Source organism: Schistocerca cancellata, unplaced genomic scaffold (assembly GCF_023864275.1).
Source record: "Schistocerca cancellata isolate TAMUIC-IGC-003103 unplaced genomic scaffold, iqSchCanc2.1 HiC_scaffold_506, whole genome shotgun sequence".
Taxonomy (NCBI): Eukaryota; Metazoa; Arthropoda; class Insecta; order Orthoptera; family Acrididae; genus Schistocerca; species Schistocerca cancellata.
The window spans coordinates 13,702-30,666 of NW_026046520.1; the positions used below are offsets into that span (position 1 = coordinate 13,702).

At 49.2% G+C, this 16,965-nt stretch overlaps 30 non-coding genes across 30 annotated transcripts; all 30 read right to left on the bottom strand.

Annotated features, from left to right (window-relative positions):
* Nucleotides 1–28: 28 nt before the first annotated feature.
* Nucleotides 29–101, bottom strand: Trnak-uuu (transfer RNA lysine (anticodon UUU)). The gene has a single exon. It is a non-coding gene; the product is annotated as a tRNA-Lys (tRNA).
* Nucleotides 102–640: 539 nt separating this feature from the next.
* Trnaf-gaa (transfer RNA phenylalanine (anticodon GAA)) lies at nt 641–713 on the bottom strand. The gene has a single exon. It is a non-coding gene; the product is annotated as a tRNA-Phe (tRNA).
* Nucleotides 714–1,272: 559 nt separating this feature from the next.
* Nucleotides 1,273–1,354, bottom strand: Trnas-uga (transfer RNA serine (anticodon UGA)). The gene has a single exon. It is a non-coding gene; the product is annotated as a tRNA-Ser (tRNA).
* Nucleotides 1,355–2,056: 702 nt separating this feature from the next.
* On the bottom strand, nt 2,057–2,138 carry Trnas-cga (transfer RNA serine (anticodon CGA)). The gene has a single exon. It is a non-coding gene; the product is annotated as a tRNA-Ser (tRNA).
* A 138-nt stretch (nt 2,139–2,276) lies between these two features.
* On the bottom strand, nt 2,277–2,349 carry Trnak-uuu (transfer RNA lysine (anticodon UUU)). Its single transcript has one exon. It is a non-coding gene; the product is annotated as a tRNA-Lys (tRNA).
* Nucleotides 2,350–2,888: 539 nt separating this feature from the next.
* Trnaf-gaa (transfer RNA phenylalanine (anticodon GAA)) lies at nt 2,889–2,961 on the bottom strand. The gene has a single exon. It is a non-coding gene; the product is annotated as a tRNA-Phe (tRNA).
* Nucleotides 2,962–3,520: 559 nt separating this feature from the next.
* Trnas-uga (transfer RNA serine (anticodon UGA)) lies at nt 3,521–3,602 on the bottom strand. Its single transcript has one exon. It is a non-coding gene; the product is annotated as a tRNA-Ser (tRNA).
* A 702-nt stretch (nt 3,603–4,304) lies between these two features.
* On the bottom strand, nt 4,305–4,386 carry Trnas-cga (transfer RNA serine (anticodon CGA)). Its single transcript has one exon. It is a non-coding gene; the product is annotated as a tRNA-Ser (tRNA).
* Nucleotides 4,387–4,524: 138 nt separating this feature from the next.
* Nucleotides 4,525–4,597, bottom strand: Trnak-uuu (transfer RNA lysine (anticodon UUU)). Its single transcript has one exon. It is a non-coding gene; the product is annotated as a tRNA-Lys (tRNA).
* Nucleotides 4,598–5,136: 539 nt separating this feature from the next.
* On the bottom strand, nt 5,137–5,209 carry Trnaf-gaa (transfer RNA phenylalanine (anticodon GAA)). The gene has a single exon. It is a non-coding gene; the product is annotated as a tRNA-Phe (tRNA).
* Nucleotides 5,210–5,768: 559 nt separating this feature from the next.
* Nucleotides 5,769–5,850, bottom strand: Trnas-uga (transfer RNA serine (anticodon UGA)). Its single transcript has one exon. It is a non-coding gene; the product is annotated as a tRNA-Ser (tRNA).
* A 702-nt stretch (nt 5,851–6,552) lies between these two features.
* On the bottom strand, nt 6,553–6,634 carry Trnas-cga (transfer RNA serine (anticodon CGA)). The gene has a single exon. It is a non-coding gene; the product is annotated as a tRNA-Ser (tRNA).
* Nucleotides 6,635–6,772: 138 nt separating this feature from the next.
* On the bottom strand, nt 6,773–6,845 carry Trnak-uuu (transfer RNA lysine (anticodon UUU)). Its single transcript has one exon. It is a non-coding gene; the product is annotated as a tRNA-Lys (tRNA).
* Nucleotides 6,846–7,384: 539 nt separating this feature from the next.
* Trnaf-gaa (transfer RNA phenylalanine (anticodon GAA)) lies at nt 7,385–7,457 on the bottom strand. Its single transcript has one exon. It is a non-coding gene; the product is annotated as a tRNA-Phe (tRNA).
* A 559-nt stretch (nt 7,458–8,016) lies between these two features.
* Trnas-uga (transfer RNA serine (anticodon UGA)) lies at nt 8,017–8,098 on the bottom strand. Its single transcript has one exon. It is a non-coding gene; the product is annotated as a tRNA-Ser (tRNA).
* A 702-nt stretch (nt 8,099–8,800) lies between these two features.
* Trnas-cga (transfer RNA serine (anticodon CGA)) lies at nt 8,801–8,882 on the bottom strand. The gene has a single exon. It is a non-coding gene; the product is annotated as a tRNA-Ser (tRNA).
* Nucleotides 8,883–9,020: 138 nt separating this feature from the next.
* Nucleotides 9,021–9,093, bottom strand: Trnak-uuu (transfer RNA lysine (anticodon UUU)). Its single transcript has one exon. It is a non-coding gene; the product is annotated as a tRNA-Lys (tRNA).
* A 539-nt stretch (nt 9,094–9,632) lies between these two features.
* On the bottom strand, nt 9,633–9,705 carry Trnaf-gaa (transfer RNA phenylalanine (anticodon GAA)). Its single transcript has one exon. It is a non-coding gene; the product is annotated as a tRNA-Phe (tRNA).
* Nucleotides 9,706–10,264: 559 nt separating this feature from the next.
* Trnas-uga (transfer RNA serine (anticodon UGA)) lies at nt 10,265–10,346 on the bottom strand. Its single transcript has one exon. It is a non-coding gene; the product is annotated as a tRNA-Ser (tRNA).
* Nucleotides 10,347–11,271: 925 nt separating this feature from the next.
* Trnas-cga (transfer RNA serine (anticodon CGA)) lies at nt 11,272–11,353 on the bottom strand. Its single transcript has one exon. It is a non-coding gene; the product is annotated as a tRNA-Ser (tRNA).
* Nucleotides 11,354–11,491: 138 nt separating this feature from the next.
* Nucleotides 11,492–11,564, bottom strand: Trnak-uuu (transfer RNA lysine (anticodon UUU)). The gene has a single exon. It is a non-coding gene; the product is annotated as a tRNA-Lys (tRNA).
* A 539-nt stretch (nt 11,565–12,103) lies between these two features.
* Trnaf-gaa (transfer RNA phenylalanine (anticodon GAA)) lies at nt 12,104–12,176 on the bottom strand. Its single transcript has one exon. It is a non-coding gene; the product is annotated as a tRNA-Phe (tRNA).
* Nucleotides 12,177–12,735: 559 nt separating this feature from the next.
* On the bottom strand, nt 12,736–12,817 carry Trnas-uga (transfer RNA serine (anticodon UGA)). The gene has a single exon. It is a non-coding gene; the product is annotated as a tRNA-Ser (tRNA).
* Nucleotides 12,818–13,519: 702 nt separating this feature from the next.
* Nucleotides 13,520–13,601, bottom strand: Trnas-cga (transfer RNA serine (anticodon CGA)). Its single transcript has one exon. It is a non-coding gene; the product is annotated as a tRNA-Ser (tRNA).
* Nucleotides 13,602–13,739: 138 nt separating this feature from the next.
* Trnak-uuu (transfer RNA lysine (anticodon UUU)) lies at nt 13,740–13,812 on the bottom strand. The gene has a single exon. It is a non-coding gene; the product is annotated as a tRNA-Lys (tRNA).
* Nucleotides 13,813–14,351: 539 nt separating this feature from the next.
* Nucleotides 14,352–14,424, bottom strand: Trnaf-gaa (transfer RNA phenylalanine (anticodon GAA)). The gene has a single exon. It is a non-coding gene; the product is annotated as a tRNA-Phe (tRNA).
* Nucleotides 14,425–14,983: 559 nt separating this feature from the next.
* Nucleotides 14,984–15,065, bottom strand: Trnas-uga (transfer RNA serine (anticodon UGA)). The gene has a single exon. It is a non-coding gene; the product is annotated as a tRNA-Ser (tRNA).
* Nucleotides 15,066–15,767: 702 nt separating this feature from the next.
* Trnas-cga (transfer RNA serine (anticodon CGA)) lies at nt 15,768–15,849 on the bottom strand. The gene has a single exon. It is a non-coding gene; the product is annotated as a tRNA-Ser (tRNA).
* Nucleotides 15,850–15,987: 138 nt separating this feature from the next.
* Trnak-uuu (transfer RNA lysine (anticodon UUU)) lies at nt 15,988–16,060 on the bottom strand. The gene has a single exon. It is a non-coding gene; the product is annotated as a tRNA-Lys (tRNA).
* Nucleotides 16,061–16,599: 539 nt separating this feature from the next.
* Nucleotides 16,600–16,672, bottom strand: Trnaf-gaa (transfer RNA phenylalanine (anticodon GAA)). Its single transcript has one exon. It is a non-coding gene; the product is annotated as a tRNA-Phe (tRNA).
* Nucleotides 16,673–16,965: the final 293 nt, after the last annotated feature.

Genomic DNA, 16,965 nt, shown 5'->3' on the forward strand with positions numbered 1-16,965 from the left:
CGAATCGCTACCAAAGTATTAAAATTTCCGCCCGGACAGGGACTTGAACCCTGGACCCTTAGGTTAAAAGCCTAATGCTCTACCGACTGAGCTATCCGGGCTCACACAAGGCTGCAAAACCTCCCACGATGCACAACTATACATTGACTCATGTCCTTTACTGTTGTGCAATCGCTGCATGGGGCCGTTACTAATAAAACGTCGCCTAAATGCTGTCTACAAACTTATCGCGCTAAGCCCGTAACACACTATCGAAGACTGCTGACACACGATGCAACAACAAATTGTACCAGTTGTTACGTCTCATACGTTGGAGCAGAGAATTTACGTGTTTTGTCGACACTCACTGGGCAATTGGAAAATTCACAAGCATTTCGAATGCAATGTTTCCCACGCTTTCGCTCATTTCACGGTTCCGTTGAAGACGTTCTTCACCACCTGACACAGAAAAAGGAATGCAGTCGGTAGGATATTTTTAATTCTTTTGCTTCTAAGGGTGTTAGTTGTCTAGTAAGTTCCTCTTATGGCATGCAATTGACAACCAGAACAGCTACAGGAGAGAGTCATTTTTGTTGTCAGCGGTAGTTGCATTATCACACACGCAGAGTAATTCCATTGGCGTCGCATCAAAACGAGTACCTGCCGAAACCCGGGATCGAACCAGGGACCTTTAGATCTTCAGTCTAACGCTCTCCCAACTGAGCTATTTCGGCTGACGTCGAAGGTTGCCATTTGCATGTCTTCGTTCACTTCTGCCTCGTTGCCAATTTCACAGTCACCTTCGTCTGATAAGACACAGGGACGCTGAAGGGCGAGCAGCCGATGCAGTGAAGTTCCACACACATTTCTTCAGCTTCCGTCATCGTAACAAGCAAACATGTCGACTCGATAACCCGTGCTATATCGATGCCAGGGGCAACTCGTGTGCAGAGAACGAGACACAAGAAGGAGTGAGCCTCTCCACCATATGAGAGGCAGTATCTAGCAGATACACACGGTAAAACATTCGACTTGCGTTAGCTCATAAATTGCTACACGTCATCGTCTGCAAGCTAAAATGGACACATCTGCACTGCCCAGTGAGGCGACACTTGTACTAACACCTGGTGGACGGCTGTGAGACTAGGAGATGAGCTGCGGCTTCTGGGGGCGACTGTAACGCTGCGCCCTCGATCAAATAACACTGCACATTGCTGGTGACCCACGTGTTTAGTAGTGACGCAACTGCTAGGATGCAGCTCAACGTCCGCCTTTTGAGAGCGAGAAAATTTTCGCAGTCGGCAGGACTCGAACCTACGCTCCCAGAGGGAATCTGATTTCAAGTCAGACGCCTTAACCACTCGGCCACGACTGCCGGTGGCGGAAGCGACTCCCGACAAGTGAAGCCGCCATCTTTAGAAGCAATCTGATGGCAGAAAACGGCGTGGCCTCACTCTTTGCTGTAGGGTTTCCATTAGCCGTTACGAAAGTGTACTAATTTTCGCCCAGACAGGGACTTGAGCCCAGGACCCTTTGGTTGAAAACCTAACGCTCTACCGACTCAGCTATGCGGGCCCACGCACGAGCATTATCGTACAGCTGCGTGGTGTGCGAGTGTTTCGCATGTCGTAATTACTGACTTATGGCTCCAATGGCGACTTCACCGACTTCCCACTGACGCACCGCTGACGCTAGTTTTCTGTCGTCTTAAAACGATGGACATACCTCCAAGCAGCTGCGAGATCTTAAGAAAAGAAAAAAAAAACGCTGCACCACTGCTTTTGCCGCACTCGAATGATTGAAATTGCGATTCTTAAAAAGAAAATGAAATGTCCGCTCTGTCCAACACTTTCGAGCACATCTGTGTACTCACCATCTCAGCGACGGCTTTCTGCAGTCCCAGCGTCAGTGCGAGGTGAACCGAAAGGCACAGTAAGTAGCTGTCGTCGCGAAAACTCAGTATTCTTGAAACGTAAATTTTCGTCTTGTTGAGAATGGCATCACTGGTTGCACCCGCATTCGCCCACGCATGTCACATGTGTGCGAAAACGTTTGCTCCTCTTTACGCAAAATCGCACGCAGCCGGTAGGATTCGAACCTACGCTCCCAGAGGGAATCTGATTTCGAGTCAGACGCCTTAACCACTCGGCCACGACTGCCGTTAGCGCGGTGTTCTCTCGACACATGCAACTGCTACCGTTTAAAACACTGTGGTGTCAGAAAACGGCGTAGCTGCATTATTTTCCGTAGCGTTTCCACCGCTACCAGACGAATCGCTACCAAAGTATTAAAATTTCCGCCCGGACAGGGACTTGAACCCTGGACCCTTAGGTTAAAAGCCTAATGCTCTACCGACTGAGCTATCCGGGCTCACACAAGGCTGCAAAACCTCCCACGATGCACAACTATACATTGACTCATGTCCTTTACTGTTGTGCAATCGCTGCATGGGGCCGTTACTAATAAAACGTCGCCTAAATGCTGTCTACAAACTTATCGCGCTAAGCCCGTAACACACTATCGAAGACTGCTGACACACGATGCAACAACAAATTGTACCAGTTGTTACGTCTCATACGTTGGAGCAGAGAATTTACGTGTTTTGTCGACACTCACTGGGCAATTGGAAAATTCACAAGCATTTCGAATGCAATGTTTCCCACGCTTTCGCTCATTTCACGGTTCCGTTGAAGACGTTCTTCACCACCTGACACAGAAAAAGGAATGCAGTCGGTAGGATATTTTTAATTCTTTTGCTTCTAAGGGTGTTAGTTGTCTAGTAAGTTCCTCTTATGGCATGCAATTGACAACCAGAACAGCTACAGGAGAGAGTCATTTTTGTTGTCAGCGGTAGTTGCATTATCACACACGCAGAGTAATTCCATTGGCGTCGCATCAAAACGAGTACCTGCCGAAACCCGGGATCGAACCAGGGACCTTTAGATCTTCAGTCTAACGCTCTCCCAACTGAGCTATTTCGGCTGACGTCGAAGGTTGCCATTTGCATGTCTTCGTTCACTTCTGCCTCGTTGCCAATTTCACAGTCACCTTCGTCTGATAAGACACAGGGACGCTGAAGGGCGAGCAGCCGATGCAGTGAAGTTCCACACACATTTCTTCAGCTTCCGTCATCGTAACAAGCAAACATGTCGACTCGATAACCCGTGCTATATCGATGCCAGGGGCAACTCGTGTGCAGAGAACGAGACACAAGAAGGAGTGAGCCTCTCCACCATATGAGAGGCAGTATCTAGCAGATACACACGGTAAAACATTCGACTTGCGTTAGCTCATAAATTGCTACACGTCATCGTCTGCAAGCTAAAATGGACACATCTGCACTGCCCAGTGAGGCGACACTTGTACTAACACCTGGTGGACGGCTGTGAGACTAGGAGATGAGCTGCGGCTTCTGGGGGCGACTGTAACGCTGCGCCCTCGATCAAATAACACTGCACATTGCTGGTGACCCACGTGTTTAGTAGTGACGCAACTGCTAGGATGCAGCTCAACGTCCGCCTTTTGAGAGCGAGAAAATTTTCGCAGTCGGCAGGACTCGAACCTACGCTCCCAGAGGGAATCTGATTTCAAGTCAGACGCCTTAACCACTCGGCCACGACTGCCGGTGGCGGAAGCGACTCCCGACAAGTGAAGCCGCCATCTTTAGAAGCAATCTGATGGCAGAAAACGGCGTGGCCTCACTCTTCGCTGTAGGGTTTCCATTAGCCGTTACGAAAGTGTACTAATTTTCGCCCAGACAGTGACTTGAGCCCAGGACCCTTTGGTTGAAAACCTAACGCTCTACCGACTCAGCTATGCGGGCCCACGCACGAGCATTATCGTACAGCTGCGTGGTGTGCGAGTGTTTCGCATGTCGTAATTACTGACTTATGGCTCCAATGGCGACTTCACCGACTTCCCACTGACGCACCGCTGACGCTAGTTTTCTGTCGTCTTAAAACGATGGACATACCTCCAAGCAGCTGCGAGATCTTAAGAAAAGAAAAAAAAAACGCTGCACCACTGCTTTTGCCGCACTCGAATGATTGAAATTGCGATTCTTAAAAAGAAAATGAAATGTCCGCTCTGTCCAACACTTTCGAGCACATCTGTGTACTCACCATCTCAGCGACGGCTTTCTGCAGTCCCAGCGTCAGTGCGAGGTGAACCGAAAGGCACAGTAAGTAGCTGTCGTCGCGAAAACTCAGTATTCTTAAAACGTAAATTTTCGTCTTGTTGAGAATGGCATCACTGGTTGCACCCGCATTCGCCCACGCATGTCACATGTGTGCGAAAACGTTTGCTCCTCTTTACGCAAAATCGCACGCAGCCGGTAGGATTCGAACCTACGCTCCCAGAGGGAATCTGATTTCGAGTCAGACGCCTTAACCACTCGGCCACGACTGCCGTTAGCGCGGTGTTCTCTCGACACATGCAACTGCTACCGTTTAAAACACTGTGGTGTCAGAAAACGGCGTAGCTGCATTATTTTCCGTAGCGTTTCCACCGCTACCAGACGAATCGCTACCAAAGTATTAAAATTTCCGCCCGGACAGGGACTTGAACCCTGGACCCTTAGGTTAAAAGCCTAATGCTCTACCGACTGAGCTATCCGGGCTCACACAAGGCTGCAAAACCTCCCACGATGCACAACTATACATTGACTCATGTCCTTTACTGTTGTGCAATCGCTGCATGGGGCCGTTACTAATAAAACGTCGCCTAAATGCTGTCTACAAACTTATCGCGCTAAGCCCGTAACACACTATCGAAGACTGCTGACACACGATGCAACAACAAATTGTACCAGTTGTTACGTCTCATACGTTGGAGCAGAGAATTTACGTGTTTTGTCGACACTCACTGGGCAATTGGAAAATTCACAAGCATTTCGAATGCAATGTTTCCCACGCTTTCGCTCATTTCACGGTTCCGTTGAAGACGTTCTTCACCACCTGACACAGAAAAAGGAATGCAGTCGGTAGGATATTTTTAATTCTTTTGCTTCTAAGGGTGTTAGTTGTCTAGTAAGTTCCTCTTATGGCATGCAATTGACAACCAGAACAGCTACAGGAGAGAGTCATTTTTGTTGTCAGCGGTAGTTGCATTATCACACACGCAGAGTAATTCCATTGGCGTCGCATCAAAACGAGTACCTGCCGAAACCCGGGATCGAACCAGGGACCTTTAGATCTTCAGTCTAACGCTCTCCCAACTGAGCTATTTCGGCTGACGTCGAAGGTTGCCATTTGCATGTCTTCGTTCACTTCTGCCTCGTTGCCAATTTCACAGTCACCTTCGTCTGATAAGACACAGGGACGCTGAAGGGCGAGCAGCCGATGCAGTGAAGTTCCACACACATTTCTTCAGCTTCCGTCATCGTAACAAGCAAACATGTCGACTCGATAACCCGTGCTATATCGATGCCAGGGGCAACTCGTGTGCAGAGAACGAGACACAAGAAGGAGTGAGCCTCTCCACCATATGAGAGGCAGTATCTAGCAGATACACACGGTAAAACATTCGACTTGCGTTAGCTCATAAATTGCTACACGTCATCGTCTGCAAGCTAAAATGGACACATCTGCACTGCCCAGTGAGGCGACACTTGTACTAACACCTGGTGGACGGCTGTGAGACTAGGAGATGAGCTGCGGCTTCTGGGGGCGACTGTAACGCTGCGCCCTCGATCAAATAACACTGCACATTGCTGGTGACCCACGTGTTTAGTAGTGACGCAACTGCTAGGATGCAGCTCAACGTCCGCCTTTTGAGAGCGAGAAAATTTTCGCAGTCGGCAGGACTCGAACCTACGCTCCCAGAGGGAATCTGATTTCAAGTCAGACGCCTTAACCACTCGGCCACGACTGCCGGTGGCGGAAGCGACTCCCGACAAGTGAAGCCGCCATCTTTAGAAGCAATCTGATGGCAGAAAACGGCGTGGCCTCACTCTTTGCTGTAGGGTTTCCATTAGCCGTTACGAAAGTGTACTAATTTTCGCCCAGACAGGGACTTGAGCCCAGGACCCTTTGGTTGAAAACCTAACGCTCTACCGACTCAGCTATGCGGGCCCACGCACGAGCATTATCGTACAGCTGCGTGGTGTGCGAGTGTTTCGCATGTCGTAATTACTGACTTATGGCTCCAATGGCGACTTCACCGACTTCCCACTGACGCACCGCTGACGCTAGTTTTCTGTCGTCTTAAAACGATGGACATACCTCCAAGCAGCTGCGAGATCTTAAGAAAAGAAAAAAAAAACGCTGCACCACTGCTTTTGCCGCACTCGAATGATTGAAATTGCGATTCTTAAAAAGAAAATGAAATGTCCGCTCTGTCCAACACTTTCGAGCACATCTGTGTACTCACCATCTCAGCGACGGCTTTCTGCAGTCCCAGCGTCAGTGCGAGGTGAACCGAAAGGCACAGTAAGTAGCTGTCGTCGCGAAAACTCAGTATTCTTAAAACGTAAATTTTCGTCTTGTTGAGAATGGCATCACTGGTTGCACCCGCATTCGCCCACGCATGTCACATGTGTGCGAAAACGTTTGCTCCTCTTTACGCAAAATCGCACGCAGCCGGTAGGATTCGAACCTACGCTCCCAGAGGGAATCTGTTTTCGAGTCAGACGCCTTAACCACTCGGCCACGACTGCCGTTAGCGCGGTGTTCTCTCGACACATGCAACTGCTACCGTTTAAAACACTGTGGTGTCAGAAAACGGCGTAGCTGCATTATTTTCCGTAGCGTTTCCACCGCTACCAGACGAATCGCTACCAAAGTATTAAAATTTCCGCCCGGACAGGGACTTGAACCCTGGACCCTTAGGTTAAAAGCCTAATGCTCTACCGACTGAGCTATCCGGGCTCACACAAGGCTGCAAAACCTCCCACGATGCACAACTATACATTGACTCATGTCCTTTACTGTTGTGCAATCGCTGCATGGGGCCGTTACTAATAAAACGTCGCCTAAATGCTGTCTACAAACTTATCGCGCTAAGCCCGTAACACACTATCGAAGACTGCTGACACACGATGCAACAACAAATTGTACCAGTTGTTACGTCTCATACGTTGGAGCAGAGAATTTACGTGTTTTGTCGACACTCACTGGGCAATTGGAAAATTCACAAGCATTTCGAATGCAATGTTTCCCACGCTTTCGCTCATTTCACGGTTCCGTTGAAGACGTTCTTCACCACCTGACACAGAAAAAGGAATGCAGTCGGTAGGATATTTTTAATTCTTTTGCTTCTAAGGGTGTTAGTTGTCTAGTAAGTTCCTCTTATGGCATGCAATTGACAACCAGAACAGCTACAGGAGAGAGTCATTTTTGTTGTCAGCGGTAGTTGCATTATCACACACGCAGAGTAATTCCATTGGCGTCGCATCAAAACGAGTACCTGCCGAAACCCGGGATCGAACCAGGGACCTTTAGATCTTCAGTCTAACGCTCTCCCAACTGAGCTATTTCGGCTGACGTCGAAGGTTGCCATTTGCATGTCTTCGTTCACTTCTGCCTCGTTGCCAATTTCACAGTCACCTTCGTCTGATAAGACACAGGGACGCTGAAGGGCGAGCAGCCGATGCAGTGAAGTTCCACACACATTTCTTCAGCTTCCGTCATCGTAACAAGCAAACATGTCGACTCGATAACCCGTGCTATATCGATGCCAGGGGCAACTCGTGTGCAGAGAACGAGACACAAGAAGGAGTGAGCCTCTCCACCATATGAGAGGCAGTATCTAGCAGATACACACGGTAAAACATTCGACTTGCGTTAGCTCATAAATTGCTACACGTCATCGTCTGCAAGCTAAAATGGACACATCTGCACTGCCCAGTGAGGCGACACTTGTACTAACACCTGGTGGACGGCTGTGAGACTAGGAGATGAGCTGCGGCTTCTGGGGGCGACTGTAACGCTGCGCCCTCGATCAAATAACACTGCACATTGCTGGTGACCCACGTGTTTAGTAGTGACGCAACTGCTAGGATGCAGCTCAACGTCCGCCTTTTGAGAGCGAGAAAATTTTCGCAGTCGGCAGGACTCGAACCTACGCTCCCAGAGGGAATCTGATTTCAAGTCAGACGCCTTAACCACTCGGCCACGACTGCCGGTGGCGGAAGCGACTCCCGACAAGTGAAGCCGCCATCTTTAGAAGCAATCTGATGGCAGAAAACGGCGTGGCCTCACTCTTTGCTGTAGGGTTTCCATTAGCCGTTACGAAAGTGTACTAATTTTCGCCCAGACAGGGACTTGAGCCCAGGACCCTTTGGTTGAAAACCTAACGCTCTACCGACTCAGCTATGCGGGCCCACGCACGAGCATTATCGTACAGCTGCGTGGTGTGCGAGTGTTTCGCATGTCGTAATTACTGACTTATGGCTCCAATGGCGACTTCACCGACTTCCCACTGACGCACCGCTGACGCTAGTTTTCTGTCGTCTTAAAACGATGGACATACCTCCAAGCAGCTGCGAGATCTTAAGAAAAGAAAAAAAAAACGCTGCACCACTGCTTTTGCCGCACTCGAATGATTGAAATTGCGATTCTTAAAAAGAAAATGAAATGTCCGCTCTGTCCAACACTTTCGAGCACATCTGTGTACTCACCATCTCAGCGACGGCTTTCTGCAGTCCCAGCGTCAGTGCGAGGTGAACCGAAAGGCACAGTAAGTAGCTGTCGTCGCGAAAACTCAGTATTCTTAAAACGTAAATTTTCGTCTTGTTGAGAATGGCATCACTGGTTGCACCCGCATTCGCCCACGCATGTCACATGTGTGCGAAAACGTTTGCTCCTCTTTACGCAAAATCGCACGCAGCCGGTAGGATTCGAACCTACGCTCCCAGAGGGAATCTGATTTCGAGTCAGACGCCTTAACCACTCGGCCACGACTGCCGTTAGCGCGGTGTTCTCTCGACACATGCAACTGCTACCGTTTAAAACACTGTGGTGTCAGAAAACGGCGTAGCTGCATTATTTTCCGTAGCGTTTCCACCGCTACCAGACGAATCGCTACCAAAGTATTAAAATTTCCGCCCGGACAGGGACTTGAACCCTGGACCCTTAGGTTAAAAGCCTAATGCTCTACCGACTGAGCTATCCGGGCTCACACAAGGCTGCAAAACCTCCCACGATGCACAACTATACATTGACTCATGTCCTTTACTGTTGTGCAATCGCTGCATGGGGCCGTTACTAATAAAACGTCGCCTAAATGCTGTCTACAAACTTATCGCGCTAAGCCCGTAACACACTATCGAAGACTGCTGACACACGATGCAACAACAAATTGTACCAGTTGTTACGTCTCATACGTTGGAGCAGAGAATTTACGTGTTTTGTCGACACTCACTGGGCAATTGGAAAATTCACAAGCATTTCGAATGCAATGTTTCCCACGCTTTCGCTCATTTCACGGTTCCGTTGAAGACGTTCTTCACCACCTGACACAGAAAAAGGAATGCAGTCGGTAGGATATTTTTAATTCTTTTGCTTCTAAGGGTGTTAGTTGTCTAGTAAGTTCCTCTTATGGCATGCAATTGACAACCAGAACAGCTACAGGAGAGAGTCATTTTTGTTGTCAGCGGTAGTTGCATTATCACACACGCAGAGTAATTCCATTGGCGTCGCATCAAAACGAGTACCTGCCGAAACCCGGGATCGAACCAGGGACCTTTAGATCTTCAGTCTAACGCTCTCCCAACTGAGCTATTTCGGCTGACGTCGAAGGTTGCCATTTGCATGTCTTCGTTCACTTCTGCCTCGTTGCCAATTTCACAGTCACCTTCGTCTGATAAGACACAGGGACGCTGAAGGGCGAGCAGCCGATGCAGTGAAGTTCCACACACATTTCTTCAGCTTCCGTCATCGTAACAAGCAAACATGTCGACTCGATAACCCGTGCTATATCGATGCCAGGGGCAACTCGTGTGCAGAGAACGAGACACAAGAAGGAGTGAGCCTCTCCACCATATGAGAGGCAGTATCTAGCAGATACACACGGTAAAACATTCGACTTGCGTTAGCTCATAAATTGCTACACGTCATCGTCTGCAAGCTAAAATGGACACATCTGCACTGCCCAGTGAGGCGACACTTGTACTAACACCTGGTGGACGGCTGTGAGACTAGGAGATGAGCTGCGGCTTCTGGGGGCGACTGTAACGCTGCGCCCTCGATCAAATAACACTGCACATTGCTGGTGACCCACGTGTTTAGTAGTGACGCAACTGCTAGGATGCAGCTCAACGTCCGCCTTTTGAGAGCGAGAAAATTTTCGCAGTCGGCAGGACTCGAACCTACGCTCCCAGAGAGAATCTGATTTCAAGTCAGACGCCTTAACCACTCGGCCACGACTGCCGGTGGCGGAAGCGACTCCCGACAAGTGAAGCCGCCATCTTTAGAAGCAATCTGATGGCAGAAAACGGCGTGGCCTCACTCTTCGCTGTAGGGTTTCCATTAGCCGTTACGAAAGTGTACTAATTTTCGCCCAGACAGTGACTTGAGCCCAGGACCCTTTGGTTGAAAACCTAACGCTCTACCGACTCAGCTATGCGGGCCCACGCACGAGCATTATCGTACAGCTGCGTGGTGTGCGAGTGTTTCGCATGTCGTAATTACTGACTTATGGCTCCAATGGCGACTTCACCGACTTCCCACTGACGCACCGCTGACGCTAGTTTTCTGTCGTCTTAAAACGATGGACCCCGCATCTCGTGGTCGTGCGGTAGCGTTCTCGCTTCCCACGCCCGGGTTCCCGGGTTCGATTCCCGGCGGGGTCAGGGATTTTCTCTGCCTCGTGATGGCTGGGTGTTGTGTGCTGTCCGTAGGTTAGTTAGGTTTAAGTAGTTCTAAGTTCTAGGGGACTTATGACCACAGCAGTTGAGTCCCATAGTGCTCAGAGCCATTTGAACCATAAAACGATGGACATACCTCCAAGCAGCTGCGAGATCTTAAGAAAAGAAAAAAAAAACGCTGCACCACTGCTTTTGCCGCACTCGAATGATTGAAATTGCGATTCTTAAAAAGAAAATGAAATGTCCGCTCTGTCCAACACTTTCGAGCACATCTGTGTACTCACCATCTCAGCGACGGCTTTCTGCAGTCCCAGCGTCAGTGCGAGGTGAACCGAAAGGCACAGTAAGTAGCTGTCGTCGCGAAAACTCAGTATTCTTAAAACGTAAATTTTCGTCTTGTTGAGAATGGCATCACTGGTTGCACCCGCATTCGCCCACGCATGTCACATGTGTGCGAAAACGTTTGCTCCTCTTTACGCAAAATCGCACGCAGCCGGTAGGATTCGAACCTACGCTCCCAGAGGGAATCTGATTTCGAGTCAGACGCCTTAACCACTCGGCCACGACTGCCGTTAGCGCGGTGTTCTCTCGACACATGCAACTGCTACCGTTTAAAACACTGTGGTGTCAGAAAACGGCGTAGCTGCATTATTTTCCGTAGCGTTTCCACCGCTACCAGACGAATCGCTACCAAAGTATTAAAATTTCCGCCCGGACAGGGACTTGAACCCTGGACCCTTAGGTTAAAAGCCTAATGCTCTACCGACTGAGCTATCCGGGCTCACACAAGGCTGCAAAACCTCCCACGATGCACAACTATACATTGACTCATGTCCTTTACTGTTGTGCAATCGCTGCATGGGGCCGTTACTAATAAAACGTCGCCTAAATGCTGTCTACAAACTTATCGCGCTAAGCCCGTAACACACTATCGAAGACTGCTGACACACGATGCAACAACAAATTGTACCAGTTGTTACGTCTCATACGTTGGAGCAGAGAATTTACGTGTTTTGTCGACACTCACTGGGCAATTGGAAAATTCACAAGCATTTCGAATGCAATGTTTCCCACGCTTTCGCTCATTTCACGGTTCCGTTGAAGACGTTCTTCACCACCTGACACAGAAAAAGGAATGCAGTCGGTAGGATATTTTTAATTCTTTTGCTTCTAAGGGTGTTAGTTGTCTAGTAAGTTCCTCTTATGGCATGCAATTGACAACCAGAACAGCTACAGGAGAGAGTCATTTTTGTTGTCAGCGGTAGTTGCATTATCACACACGCAGAGTAATTCCATTGGCGTCGCATCAAAACGAGTACCTGCCGAAACCCGGGATCGAACCAGGGACCTTTAGATCTTCAGTCTAACGCTCTCCCAACTGAGCTATTTCGGCTGACGTCGAAGGTTGCCATTTGCATGTCTTCGTTCACTTCTGCCTCGTTGCCAATTTCACAGTCACCTTCGTCTGATAAGACACAGGGACGCTGAAGGGCGAGCAGCCGATGCAGTGAAGTTCCACACACATTTCTTCAGCTTCCGTCATCGTAACAAGCAAACATGTCGACTCGATAACCCGTGCTATATCGATGCCAGGGGCAACTCGTGTGCAGAGAACGAGACACAAGAAGGAGTGAGCCTCTCCACCATATGAGAGGCAGTATCTAGCAGATACACACGGTAAAACATTCGACTTGCGTTAGCTCATAAATTGCTACACGTCATCGTCTGCAAGCTAAAATGGACACATCTGCACTGCCCAGTGAGGCGACACTTGTACTAACACCTGGTGGACGGCTGTGAGACTAGGAGATGAGCTGCGGCTTCTGGGGGCGACTGTAACGCTGCGCCCTCGATCAAATAACACTGCACATTGCTGGTGACCCACGTGTTTAGTAGTGACGCAACTGCTAGGATGCAGCTCAACGTCCGCCTTTTGAGAGCGAGAAAATTTTCGCAGTCGGCAGGACTCGAACCTACGCTCCCAGAGGGAATCTGATTTCAAGTCAGACGCCTTAACCACTCGGCCACGACTGCCGGTGGCGGAAGCGACTCCCGACAAGTGAAGCCGCCATCTTTAGAAGCAATCTGATGGCAGAAAACGGCGTGGCCTCACTCTTTGCTGTAGGGTTTCCATTAGCCGTTACGAAAGTGTACTAATTTTCGCCCAGACAGGGACTTGAGCCCAGGACCCTTTGGTTGAAAACCTAACGCTCTACCGACTCAGCTATGCGGGCCCACGCACGAGCATTATCGTACAGCTGCGTGGTGTGCGAGTGTTTCGCATGTCGTAATTACTGACTTATGGCTCCAATGGCGACTTCACCGACTTCCCACTGACGCACCGCTGACGCTAGTTTTCTGTCGTCTTAAAACGATGGACATACCTCCAAGCAGCTGCGAGATCTTAAGAAAAGAAAAAAAAAACGCTGCACCACTGCTTTTGCCGCACTCGAATGATTGAAATTGCGATTCTTAAAAAGAAAATGAAATGTCCGCTCTGTCCAACACTTTCGAGCACATCTGTGTACTCACCATCTCAGCGACGGCTTTCTGCAGTCCCAGCGTCAGTGCGAGGTGAACCGAAAGGCACAGTAAGTAGCTGTCGTCGCGAAAACTCAGTATTCTTAAAACGTACATTTTCGTCTTGTTGAGAATGGCATCACTGGTTGCACCCGCATTCGCCCACGCATGTCACATGTGTGCGAAAACGTTTGCTCCTCTTTACGCAAAATCGCACGCAGCCGGTAGGATTCGAACCTACGCTCCCAGAGGGAATCTGATTTCGAGTCAGACGCCTTAACCACTCGGCCACGACTGCCGTTAGCGCGGTGTTCTCTCGACACATGCAACTGCTACCGTTTAAAACACTGTGGTGTCAGAAAACGGCGTAGCTGCATTATTTTCCGTAGCGTTTCCACCGCTACCAGACGAATCGCTACCAAAGTATTAAAATTTCCGCCCGGACAGGGACTTGAACCCTGGACCCTTAGGTTAAAAGCCTAATGCTCTACCGACTGAGCTATCCGGGCTCACACAAGGCTGCAAAACCTCCCACGATGCACAACTATACATTGACTCATGTCCTTTACTGTTGTGCAATCGCTGCATGGGGCCGTTACTAATAAAACGTCGCCTAAATGCTGTCTACAAACTTATCGCGCTAAGCCCGTAACACACTATCGAAGACTGCTGACACACGATGCAACAACAAATTGTACCAGTTGTTACGTCTCATACGTTGGAGCAGAGAATTTACGTGTTTTGTCGACACTCACTGGGCAATTGGAAAATTCACAAGCATTTCGAATGCAATGTTTCCCACGCTTTCGCTCATTTCACGGTTCCGTTGAAGACGTTCTTCACCACCTGACACAGAAAAAGGAATGCAGTCGGTAGGATATTTTTAATTCTTTTGCTTCTAAGGGTGTTAGTTGTCTAGTAAGTTCCTCTTATGGCATGCAATTGACAACCAGAACAGCTACAGGAGAGAGTCATTTTTGTTGTCAGCGGTAGTTGCATTATCACACACGCAGAGTAATTCCATTGGCGTCGCATCAAAACGAGTACCTGCCGAAACCCGGGATCGAACCAGGGACCTTTAGATCTTCAGTCTAACGCTCTCCCAACTGAGCTATTTCGGCTGACGTCGAAGGTTGCCATTTGCATGTCTTCGTTCACTTCTGCCTCGTTGCCAATTTCACAGTCACCTTCGTCTGATAAGACACAGGGACGCTGAAGGGCGAGCAGCCGATGCAGTGAAGTTCCACACACATTTCTTCAGCTTCCGTCATCGTAACAAGCAAACATGTCGACTCGATAACCCGTGCTATATCGATGCCAGGGGCAACTCGTGTGCAGAGAACGAGACACAAGAAGGAGTGAGCCTCTCCACCATATGAGAGGCAGTATCTAGCAGATACACACGGTAAAACATTCGACTTGCGTTAGCTCATAAATTGCTACACGTCATCGTCTGCAAGCTAAAATGGACACATCTGCACTGCCCAGTGAGGCGACACTTGTACTAACACCTGGTGGACGGCTGTGAGACTAGGAGATGAGCTGCGGCTTCTGGGGGCGACTGTAACGCTGCGCCCTCGATCAAATAACACTGCACATTGCTGGTGACCCACGTGTTTAGTAGTGACGCAACTGCTAGGATGCAGCTCAACGTCCGCCTTTTGAGAGCGAGAAAATTTTCGCAGTCGGCAGGACTCGAACCTACGCTCCCAGAGGGAATCTGATTTCAAGTCAGACGCCTTAACCACTCGGCCACGACTGCCGGTGGCGGAAGCGACTCCCGACAAGTGAAGCCGCCATCTTTAGAAGCAATCTGATGGCAGAAAACGGCGTGGCCTCACTCTTTGCTGTAGGGTTTCCATTAGCCGTTACGAAAGTGTACTAATTTTCGCCCAGACAGGGACTTGAGCCCAGGACCCTTTGGTTGAAAACCTAACGCTCTACCGACTCAGCTATGCGGGCCCACGCACGAGCATTATCGTACAGCTGCGTGGTGTGCGAGTGTTTCGCATGTCGTAATTACTGACTTATGGCTCCAATGGCGACTTCACCGACTTCCCACTGACGCACCGCTGACGCTAGTTTTCTGTCGTCTTAAAACGATGGACATACCTCCAAGCAGCTGCGAGATCTTAAGAAAAGAAAAAAAAAACGCTGCACCACTGCTTTTGCCGCACTCGAATGATTGAAATTGCGATTCTTAAAAAGAAAATGAAATGTCCGCTCTGTCCAACACTTTCGAGCACATCTGTGTACTCACCATCTCAGCGACGGCTTTCTGCAGTCCCAGCGTCAGTGCGAGGTGAACCGAAAGGCACAGTAAGTAGCTGTCGTCGCGAAAACTCAGTATTCTTAAAACGTACATTTTCGTCTTGTTGAGAATGGCATCACTGGTTGCACCCGCATTCGCCCACGCATGTCACATGTGTGCGAAAACGTTTGCTCCTCTTTACGCAAAATCGCACGCAGCCGGTAGGATTCGAACCTACGCTCCCAGAGGGAATCTGATTTCGAGTCAGACGCCTTAACCACTCGGCCACGACTGCCGTTAGCGCGGTGTTCTCTCGACACATGCAACTGCTACCGTTTAAAACACTGTGGTGTCAGAAAACGGCGTAGCTGCATTATTTTCCGTAGCGTTTCCACCGCTACCAGACGAATCGCTACCAAAGTATTAAAATTTCCGCCCGGACAGGGACTTGAACCCTGGACCCTTAGGTTAAAAGCCTAATGCTCTACCGACTGAGCTATCCGGGCTCACACAAGGCTGCAAAACCTCCCACGATGCACAACTATACATTGACTCATGTCCTTTACTGTTGTGCAATCGCTGCATGGGGCCGTTACTAATAAAACGTCGCCTAAATGCTGTCTACAAACTTATCGCGCTAAGCCCGTAACACACTATCGAAGACTGCTGACACACGATGCAACAACAAATTGTACCAGTTGTTACGTCTCATACGTTGGAGCAGAGAATTTACGTGTTTTGTCGACACTCACTGGGCAATTGGAAAATTCACAAGCATTTCGAATGCAATGTTTCCCACGCTTTCGCTCATTTCACGGTTCCGTTGAAGACGTTCTTCACCACCTGACACAGAAAAAGGAATGCAGTCGGTAGGATATTTTTAATTCTTTTGCTTCTAAGGGTGTTAGTTGTCTAGTAAGTTCCTCTTATGGCATGCAATTGACAACCAGAACAGCTACAGGAGAGAGTCATTTTTGTTGTCAGCGGTAGTTGCATTATCACACACGCAGAGTAATTCCATTGGCGTCGCATCAAAACGAGTACCTGCCGAAACCCGGGATCGAACCAGGGACCTTTAGATCTTCAGTCTAACGCTCTCCCAACTGAGCTATTTCGGCTGACGTCGAAGGTTGCCATTTGCATGTCTTCGTTCACTTCTGCCTCGTTGCCAATTTCACAGTCACCTTCGTCTGATAAGACACAGGGACGCTGAAGGGCGAGCAGCCGATGCAGTGAAGTTCCACACACATTTCTTCAGCTTCCGTCATCGTAACAAGCAAACATGTCGACTCGATAACCCGTGCTATATCGATGCCAGGGGCAACTCGTGTGCAGAGAACGAGACACAAGAAGGAGTGAGCCTCTCCACCATATGAGAGGCAGTATCTAGCAGATACACACGGTAAAACAT